This window comes from Vespula pensylvanica, chromosome 4, assembly GCF_014466175.1.
Source record: "Vespula pensylvanica isolate Volc-1 chromosome 4, ASM1446617v1, whole genome shotgun sequence".
In the NCBI taxonomy this organism is placed as follows: Eukaryota; Metazoa; Arthropoda; class Insecta; order Hymenoptera; family Vespidae; genus Vespula; species Vespula pensylvanica.
In genome coordinates this window covers 2,458,563-2,469,488 of record NC_057688.1, presented here as the reverse complement: position 1 = coordinate 2,469,488, position 10,926 = coordinate 2,458,563, and the positions used below count along the sequence as shown (strand labels likewise).

Sequence of the window (10,926 nt, the reverse complement as noted above, 5' to 3'; positions counted from 1 at the left end):
GAGAGAGAGAGAGAGAGAGAGAGAGAGAGAGAGAGAGAGAGAGAGAAAGAATACGGATTTGATTTTTTTGAACTTTATTTTCCTCCTATTCTTTTTCACGATGTTTTTTTTCCAGTCTCTTTCTCTTTGTAAGTAGGTACGCGTACGTTTTCCAATTCCCTTGGAAAAATGTTTTCTCTACGTTGTGAAGAACTTGAAGTATTATTTCATTGTAAAATAAATTATCAACATTTTATATCTATTGAAATGAAGGTGTATATTTACTAACGTGCTAGCTGTACAGTAGAACATTAAGAATTTTTAAAATTATTGACAAGCTCGTGGAATAATTAAAAAAGATATACTTTCTGTTTTGTATGTTTTACACATCTCTTTATTTTTTTGCAAACAAATTTTCTCTTTCTTAATTATAAATCGTATCGTTTTTCGCTTGATTGAATCAAATCGTCGTGGATTCGAATGAACGAAAAAATAAGAAATTCTCTGAACCGTAAAAAGCAATGCAATATCGACTTCCACCCTTCTTCCGTTATTTTTTTTATTTTCCGAGCGATTTCATCGCGTAACTCGTTGACAATCGGGATGGCGAAGTTTATCGCGCACGGTAGGTGCATGGCGGTGCATTAAGTACGGAAATTTCCAACGAGCTTGCTGCTACAACGTATTAACAATTTAACGAAGCGGCACCTGTGACAGCTATTACAACACAATTATAGAGAAAACGTACACGTTCTCACATTTCGGATCTACCCTTAGATAGCTCGTCTTATTATAAAAGTAGCTGTTGCGATAACTAATTATTTTATATAGATATAAATGTCCGTTCAAATATCTTGTTGAAGTTACAAGAAATTTTAGATATCAAGAATTTATAATAAGAAAAATTCGTACGTTTTTGAATCGTATGCTACAAAGTGCATGTAAAAAATTTTTTTTCGAGATATGAAGATCAACAAGAAAAAATTTGTTATTTTTCTTTTTTTTTTTTTGGATAGATACTTATAATTTTTTTGTTGCATATTTGTATAATATTAGCCATTTGCAATGAAAATTATATCTAGTAAACTATGCATCTTTTATGAGATAATAGGTTTCTAATTATATTCGATATAAAAAACAAACAACGAATGAGTTTTCTTAGATAAATAATTTTTCAATTATTTCATATAATAACGAAGAGTCCATAAGATAACAAATTTAATCTATTATTTCTTGCTAACGAACGGATAAAGAACGATAGCACACGTCAGTCTAATGAATTTTCATTGGCACGTATACGCGTCGAACATGACATCAAAAAGAGAGAGAAGGAAGATGAGAGAGAGAGAGAGAGAGAGAGAGAGAGAGAGAGAGAGGTGCGATTTTTGGATAAAAGTGGAAAGAATAGTATTAAATCCAGCAGGAACGCAAATAAATTTAAAGTTCGTTTGGTAGGTGACCGCGATAAAACAAATCCGAACGTTAATGGGATTAGCATATCATTATCGAGTGACAACAAGGTTCGTGTGCAGGTACATACGTTGGATGAGTTTTTCGTGGGAACGCATGCGCGATAGTTTCCAAAGCTTAAATGTCGATTTTTCGGAAGATTATTATCGGTTGGTCGGTTCCTCACTTGTTGAACACTCTTATATCTGGTCATAAGGCAATTAGATAACGCGTACGAAAGTCTGTATGGTCGAGGAGGGTAAACGAGTGTGCAGTAGCATCGTCTCCTTTTCAAAGTGCGATGCTTTCGAGGGTTATCAACCCTCATTCGTAGTTCGTTGTTCGTTCGGCATTCATCGGCGTTCTTCGTTTCTTGGAGGAGGGTGGCGCGCGCGTTACGAAGCGCCAGTACGCCTCCGGCCGTCGTACCGTTCGAACGTTCTTCTTTGAACGTTCCTCAAACGGCTTCTTTCTCTCGGTTCGGAATATACTCGATAGATCTCGAAGACTTCTATCTGTTTATTCGTCTGTCGCGTGAATATATTCGTACGTGTTTCTATCCTTTCACGGATTTTTTTTTATATAACAATTCTGTTCATTGTTACTTGTTGTATAAATAATACGTGTGAATATCGTGGAAAATCTTTTGGTTTGTAGTTAAGATAAATGGTGAACTTGTAGTTAAGATAAGGTGACTTCGATAAGAATATTTTTCTTTTTTTTAAATAAATTAATAATTTTCTTTTTCCTTGTGTTTTTATTTTCTTTTTTTTTTATGAAAGAGATTGTTTTATAAAAGTATCTACATATACAACGTATATACAACGTATTTCGATCTCGCGGAGATTAGATTTTCTTTCTCTCTCTCTCTCACTTTCAATATATATATATATATATATATATATATATATATATACATACATATATATATATGCACATACACATACACACATATATGCATACATACAGTCTGTCGCAGAATGTTCGGACACTTTTTGAAATGAAATAAGTTTTTGTAGACTAAGCAAAGTGCTCTGAATTTTTGAGTAGATATGGAAATGTAGAGTAGGTATATGAAGTATGTAAAGAATTTAAAAAATATGTTGTTTGTTGTAACAACGATAAAATACACAATATGAGTCTGTTTGAAATTGTTTACCAAGCATTTTTATAAACAAAGAAACATCTTGTAAATTTAATTGTCTTATGTGCATCCTATAAATAGACATAGAGCAAGTTATACCTTTTTAAATTATTATATTGTAAAATTTATCATTTCACCGCTAATCGAAAAATTGTTGAATAGCTGTAATTCGTTCTAGGATTGTTGATGATATTTACAGGATATATAAAAGACAAATAAATCTACAAAATGTATATATCTGATTTCAAAAAAACGCGTTTAATAAAAATATAGAGAATATCTTATATTGTATCTTGAATTACTGTTAAAAGAGAAAAGATTATTTTTTTAATTCTTCTTACACTTATATTATTATAGTATACTATAAAAATTTCAGAGTTCTTCATTAGCTTTATAAAAAGTTATTCGATTTGAAAAAGTATCAGAATATTTTGGAATTCATCGTTTATTCTGCAGGATATCGATGACAACCTTATAAATTTATCTGATAAATATTTGAAAGTCGTTGAAATTCGTTGTAATACCATCGCATAGGAGTATCCAACATTACATTCCATTTTAGAAGGAGTCGTATTCTTCCGTTCAATTCGATCGGATCAATGGGATCGCGCTTCACGTTAGTTTTGACTCTCGAAAGTTGTTGCCAGAGATATCTGGGCCAAACGACCGCTCATGACAGCAAAGAAATATTGCGCTGGTCGGTCGGTGTCGTTGTTGCAACCGATCTTTTATCCTCGTTTCGTTTTTGTCCCATTTTCTTGCGTCCTTGCCGTTTCTCGTTTGTATTTTTCGTTTTTCCTTCTTTTTCTCTTTTTTCTCTCTCTCTTTTTTTTATTCTTCAAGCGTGGTGCGGTGGGACACGGCCTGACACTGACGCGTTCGTAATGACTTCGGAACGTCGAACGTGTACGTGAAATACGCGGAGAATGCGAACTCGACGAGTCGTAAAATCACACGCGTTGATCTTTAACGTCGATCGGAACCAGGCGATCGTTACAATAAATAATCCCGTGGGATAATCCAGGAATATTTTACGAATATTTGAGACGCCGTCATCCTTTACGATAATACCGATGAGGGACGAGGAAACGAGTTATAATCAAGATCGTATTGACATAGGAGTCTAATTTCCACGGGCGATAAATTTGTGAGAGTAACGACGGGATCGTAATCGTCGAAGGATTCACGAAGCGTGAAGGACGCGTTATTTTCGAGGAAAAATTGATAAAGTACGTTTGGTAAGGTATAACCAGATATCTAAGCGTTTCTATCGTTTCGTTTTTCTCGTCGGAACAGCTTTTATTACGTACTGCAGGGTAGTACAATAAAAAAAGAGAGACGCGTTTGCCGGATGCGAGAGCAATATTCACCGGAAATTGTTTACGTCTTTCATCCACCGATAAACGAACTACATTGTTATCGGTTACTACGACCCTGTCGATGCGTCTCGTTCGAAGAGAACTGATAAGAACGAAATAATTGATGATACCATCGGAAGGAGGGCTTTCAGTAAAAACTTCAAAATCTGCTCTAGTATTCTTTTCCATTTCTTTCTATCCTTATTTCTTTTTTTATCTCTTTGGTAGAAAGAGAAAGAATAAGAGAGAGAGAGAGAGAGAGAGAGAGAGAGAGAGAGAGAGAGGAGAAGAGAGAGACTGAGTCCACGTGGTTTAAGCCGATCTCGACGAATCGAACGATCAAATCGTCTCGCTTCGTCGGAAATCGTCCTTCAGGAATTTTATTCCAATGTGGATTAACGATCGCAAGGGGGACAGAGAGAGAGAAAGAGAGAGAGAGAGAGAGAGAGAGAGAGAGAGAGAGAAAGAGAGAGAGAGAGAGAGAGAGAGAGAGAGAGAAAGAGAGAGAAAGAGAGAGTGAGGCAAGTCTTCCCCTTCGGGAAATCACGAATTATACATTTTTCAATTAAATACACTGAAACTACTGGCCCGTGGGGAAATACAGAGGCGACGAGCATTGCTTTGGGTACGGGAAAAATGGATTTTTTAAAAATGTCGTTTTTACGTATCCAATTCTTAGATCGTTTCATGTTATCAATGAATTTTACGCTTAGTTATTTAACACAGACTTTTGCTTCTCAATTGGTTAATTCTTTTGTTAAGTAATCGTTAAAATTATAATTTTAATGTTTCGTTATTCGTCAAAAATTGTCTATTAAAATATTTTTCACGAGTATACGTATGTACCGTTTTGCAAATTATGGTACAAGTGCTGTTTGCTGATGGACACGCGTTGAAATATGTGTGTATGTGATATATCTCTACCATCCGGAGAGAACGTGTATCGATTTTAATAAGCGAAGTAACGCAAACCGTGCACTGGTATCAGATTGTAAAGCGCATTTAATACCTCGTTTTCTCGAATCGCTGTTTCTTTTTGCAAGTTAGTTTATTTAATCGTTTGTAAAATTTTACGACAATATATAAACTTTATTCATTTATTTTTAACTGCTTTAATAATTACATTTTATTGAGACAATTTCTTTTTATTTCATTTTATTTTGCTTTTGTATCATAAATAACGTCAGTTTCTTTTTTGCATGTTTATTTTTCTTTCTTCTTTTTTTTTTAATTTGATAAATATCATATATCGATATATACTTTATTTGATCAATTTTGTTCTCGAAAGAATCGAATGACATTGTATCGTACCAGGTTACGAAATCGATTCTTTCCGATGTTATGGAGAATATAATATTTTTGTTTTTCGTGATCCCATGTAGCACAAGAACACTTCAAATTTCTGTGGTAACGAGCGAAACATTTTATTTGAGATATTTTTTTTATTCGATTTTGCAAGAGCTCTGTAAACTACCGAACAAAACTATTAAATATATATATATTTATATATATGTATGTATGTATGTATGTATATGTGTGGGTGTATGTGTATGTCAAACAAAAGAACAAAAAAAAAAGAAGAATGGATAGCATCCATTGTATCGTTTTTCTCGCTCTAATTCGAAGTAATATCACCTAAATTAATTATCCCCAGTGAATGCTCGTGAAACTTTTCACAAGGTAAATACATTTACACGAGAACATAAATTCAAAAGTGGAGAATGCTCGGAATGTTTTGCGAAATGATTTTCATTCGGAGATAAAGAAGTAGAAAAACCAACCCTTCGTTTTGGTCGAAAAAGTCGGATAGAGATACGTCGTTAAGTCGACAAATGGAAATTTTTATTCCTCCATTATCTTTGATTGTTTTTATAAAAAATTTCGAACAAATGTATGGTTATATTCGATATATTCGATATTATTTTGAAAAGTTCGACAGTATTTGAATTCTTTCTTTTATCGTGTATGTTATTTCTTCAATAATTTAAAATTTTTTAAATACCCTCTGTTTTGTAACTGGAAATCGGATTAAATTAAAATTACTCGTAGATTCTCATTGCGAATAACTTTATTTTTATTGCAATAAAAATTTTATATCAATCCGTTTAGACTATTTAGATGATAGAGTGGATATACATACACTCGATACAGAATGCAAAAATCCAAAAGAAAGAAAAAGAAGAAGAAATTACTTGCGAATATATCAAGTAATTTTAAAAATAATTGTTCGTTATATTTAGTCGAGAGCAGAAGGGATTCTTTGCGATTGTGATTAAAAAGAGGAAAAAAGGAAAAAAAAAAGAAAAAAAAACAAGGAAGGTTGGGTAGTGATCGGTCGGTCGCGTTCACGTTTATCCGCTAGAGAAAAGGAGATCATTCAAAGTTCTTGAAGCTGCGAAGCTTGTCCGAAGAAACGTTCGGAAGATTTTCGGTCTTGTTAGGAGGTAGTTTCGAGTGGGTAAAACCTATTTTACCAACGCGAAAGTTCTGTCGTTCTGCTCATTTCAAAGTCCGCAACCTTCTCTCCTTTTCTCTTCTGTCTTTCTCATTCTCTTTCTCTTTCTGTCTTTTTCTTAGATCTTGCTCCCACGTTTGCTTCGAGTCTCTTCCTCTCTCTTTCTCTCTCTCTCTCTCTCTCTCTCTCTCTTTTCTTCCACCACCTCTTAAGTACCAAGTAATTAAAAGTTCGAACCGACCACCATTCACGCCTGGAAAGGCCAACGTCCGTCTCAGCATTAACGCTCCCGTTTTCGTCTAGTGAGCGATGCCATTGCCTGCTCTTCATTCCTCCCTTCCTCTCGTCTCTCTTTCTTTTCTCTTCTTTTTATAAATCGCTTTTCTTTTCTCTTCTATTCTTTTCTTTCCTTTTCTTTTCTTTTCTTTTCTTTTCTTTTCTTTGCTTTACTTTTCTTTTTCTTCCTTTTTCTCTCTTCGAAACTTTGTATCGTCGCGACGGTTTAAGGAAGATAAGGACGTGAACTTGAAATCTTTCGTAGACTTTTACGCTACATTTATTTGATCCATCGAATTTTTCTTATCGCATTTGTATTTACTTCTTTTTTTTTCATATTTTCCTTTTTCTTTTTTTCTTTCAAAAATATTATAAGCAATTTGTTCCGAGTTCTTCAATATTACGCGTATAAGCTAATAATTGCATAAAACCGGGAACTGTTCGTACATTAATTATCTGAATAGAAGAGAAATCGGATTTATCAAATGAATACGAACTTACGAGATGAATTTTACGATTGAATTTTCCGAGTTGGTTACAATCATATTTAAATCTTAAAATAAAGGAATAATGCAAGACTTAACGTTTACTCGGCAAAATTAGTTTAAAAAGATTTTGATACTTGATTCCCTATCACTAGTTGCTGTATTTCTTTCTCTTTCTCGTCTACTATTCCTTGGTCGTATAAAAACATATGATTTTAACATCGATAGCGTTGCTCTATACCGAAGGTTGGTCCGAGTAGACAGAAATCTCTTTTGAAAGGCAAACATTATGGTTGGTTTTCATATATGTATAGTCGAAAAAAAGAAAACGACTTCCTATGAAAGTGTTGGTGATGATGGCAGATTTCTCTCTCTTTCTCTCTCTGTCTTCCTCCCTACTTCTATCCCTTTTGCTTTCATTGTATGACACATAGGCAGGAACGCTTCTCTTCTCCACTCACCGCACGTCGCTCTTTGTCAACGCTCGTAATTCCTGCAAAATTCGTGGAAGTGGCGTATCCGCTCCGAGCGCGATAAGGGTGCGCAACGGTGAATGACTTCGAAGATATATACGCGGTGAAGGGGGCTCAGAGTGAGATAGAAATAGAAAAGTAGAGAGAGAGAGGAACGGTGATATGAAGGATGGAAAGTGTCCGTAGTGAGGAAGGAGAGAGATAGATAGATAGATAGATAGATAGATAGATAGATAGATAGATAGATAGATAGATAGATAGATAGACGAAGGAAGAGAGAGAGAGAGAGAGAGAGAGAGAGAGAGAAGGAGGAGGAAATAACGACAGGGTTGGTTGAAACGGTGCAGAAATCGCACTTGTGAAGAGGGGTTGAAGAGAGCACGGACCACCACCGCCACCACTACCACCACTACCATTGCGAATAACGCGAGGTGGGTAGGTACCGTTGGAAGAGTAAAAAACGCGTAATTCTTCGACCGTGCGATGTTACCAAGAGTGGTACGGAAGGGTGGCGTTAGGAGAAAGAGAGAAAGACAGATAAAGAGAAAGAGGAGAGAAGGATGAGCGGGAAGCTTAGCCAGGGTAGACCGTTAATGGATTTCTAGTTATGTGAAAAAACCATTAAAACGTTTGCTCGCTCTCGAAGAAATTAATTCCGATTGCCGTTATCGTGGGCAGCTTGAAAAAGAGAAGGATCAGGGGCGAAGAGAGAGGGATGCTGCTACTGCTCGATGGTAGAAAGCGCAGGGCCACTATTATCGTTGACGTATTTCTCTTGGATCGAGAGAGAAAGAAAAAAGGGAAAGAGATAGAGAGAAAGAGAGACAGAAAGAGAGAGAAAGAAAGAGAGAGAAAGAAAGAGAGAGAGAGAGGGAGAGAAAGTGCCGCTAAAGAAAGCCCGAGCTTTTCTTTTTTCAGAGATTCGAACGGATGGAAGAAGGAGTGGCGGAACGAGCGTTTCGTACACCGTAGTTTCGCGTGCTTGCACGAAATAACCCGTAGATGGCCTTTCGAGGGGTTGAAAAAGGAAAAAGGGATCGTACGATATGGGCCCATCCGGCCGATCGCTTTTCTACTTGCCGTAATCGATATTCTCCTTTTCTTCCGTTTCCTAGAGAAAAGGTGTGCTAGAGAAGAGAGAAAACGATCTCTCTCTTTCTCTTTCTTATTTCTTTTTTCTTTTTTCTTTCTTTTTTTTTTACTCATCATTCATCTTGCCTTTTTTCTTTCCTTTATTTCGCAAGACTTTGCGGTAATGGGAATTGTTAACGCGGTTGAAGGGTTAAAAGTATACCAATGGCGAGAGAATTGGAATTTTTTGTTAAGTTTGTTTTGTTTTATTCCTTTTTCTTTTTTCTTTTTGGAGAAAATAAAGAGAAAAGGCGATATGAATACTTTGAAATTAAACTATTATATCGTATGAAAGGAGAGAGGCTTTTATTATGAGAACTTTTAAAGAATTTGATTTTCTTTTTTTATAATTTGAATGTAACGCTAAAGATCACTGGGCGAACAGAGTTTAATTATGTTATATCAAATTCCTGAGGAAGCGTAGTTCCCCCCCTTTCTCTCTCTCTCTCTCTCTCTCTCTCTCTCTCTCTCTCTCTCTCTCTCACACACACACACACTTTCTCTCTCTCACAACGGATTATTTAGCCGACCGTGTTATTTTCTCGAATCGGAAGATCTATTACGTTCAAGTTTGTATGTTCGTATAAAAGCTTTTCGATGTTACACCAAGATGATGGAATTTTCTAAACGATTCTTTTTTTAATTTTGATATTCCCGTTATTTTAGAACAAATAAAATATAAGAATAAACAGATTAAGATCTTTCAATTTAATTAATCAATTACGAATTTAAATAAATCTCTTTTTCTTTTTTTTCTTTTCTTCTTTCTAGGCCTAGGCTCCATTTCATTTATTGATTGATTATACATTTAAATTATCGTTCCGTCTTTTCCATTGAATTACAAATATATTTTCTTCAGATTGATGATTCATCTTTAACAATTTTTATGATTCTCTTTTCTTCGATTTTGCTTATATGTTTGTACTATTCCTTTCTTACACTTATTTTTTAATATCCTGTATATTGCATTTCTTCCTAATATTTTCATTTTTATTCTTATTCGATAAAATTCTTCTTGAAATTTTTCATTGAATTTTCCTTTCTGTCATTTTAAGAAGTCTATTATTTTTAAATTTATTTTAATTGAAGAAAATCTCGTGAGTACATAAAAAAATGCTTTACTATTAATAAATTGATAGTTCGTTGTTCGGTGTTGATATTTCACGAAATATGGAATGCATTATAATCGTTTGAAATGCGCGCCGCGAGCGAAAGCACACGTTTCGAATGATAACGAGGCGAAAACGAGTTACCCTTCTCTTACGCCGTACGGAATATATACTATAGTTTATAATCATTTATTGGGGATGCGTATTATAGAGAAAAAAATATGAAGGGGAAGATAGAGGGAGAGAGAGAGAGAGAGAGGAAGTGGATTCAGAGTATCTCGTCGAGTGGATTCCTCACGTTTTCTCGACGTCGGTAGGGAATAACGTATCTCGCAGAGTAGAGCCGATGTCGATCGCTTTTCACTGGACCGATAGAAAATTCTCTCGCTGTACGACCGCATATCGAGTAGAACAAATTGCAAACCCGAGGTCGCCTGAGGAAAAACTTATTTATAAGTTACGCACGAAGGGCGAAGTTCGTGCTTCTGCTCCTTGAAAAAGTGTGAAATGGAGTAATCGAAAACGTGATGAGTAAAAAGCAATCGAATCAAATAGTAGCGATTGTACGATGTGATTATTGAAGACTATCTATTGTCACACGTTCTGTTATCAAGGATTATAAAAAATAAAGAATGTTCGTTAGTTTTTTTTCTTTCTTTCTTTTTATTCTTTATGAAAGTAAAAATAAAAAGAAAAATTATTAGAATAGTCACGGGAAAAAAAAATATTCGATGTACGGAAAATGAAGAACTTTCTGTGTTATCCGTAATTGGATAATAATCTTGAATCAGAGAACGATTGTTCACCGAAAAGGTTAATTAAAATTCGTGGCTCGTATTTCGCTAACACAACTAGCATCTATGTACGTATATGTATATGTATACATATACGCATATATTTTTATTTACATTTTTAAGAGAACGTACAAGATTTTTTTGCACGTATACGTATTCGTCATTCACAAGATCGTTCGACACACAATCGGTCATGTAGCTGGCCATTTAAAACGAATCCGAATCCTGCTTGCTTCCAACTCGTTCTCTTTACGTTTCTCCTCATCCTTCGGC

The 10,926-nt window shown here is 35.0% G+C and overlaps 2 protein-coding genes across 6 annotated transcripts in view; one reads left to right on the top strand and one right to left on the bottom strand.

The window, feature by feature from the left end:
- Window positions 1-10,926, bottom strand: part of LOC122628555 — a 75,707-nt gene that overhangs the window by 6,678 nt on the left and 58,103 nt on the right. The window lies entirely within an intron of this gene.
- LOC122628537 overlaps window positions 1,836-10,926 on the top strand; it is a 159,311-nt gene continuing 150,220 nt past the window's right edge. For 2 of the 5 annotated variants that reach the window (XM_043810937.1, XM_043810931.1), the window contains exon 1: window positions 1,836-2,119. The gene's annotated coding sequence lies outside the window, so the exon portion shown is untranslated. Of the gene's footprint in view, window positions 2,120-5,584; window positions 5,611-10,926 lie in introns of those variants that run through there. The other 3 variants (XM_043810933.1, XM_043810935.1, XM_043810934.1) reach the window with 3 other exon arrangements.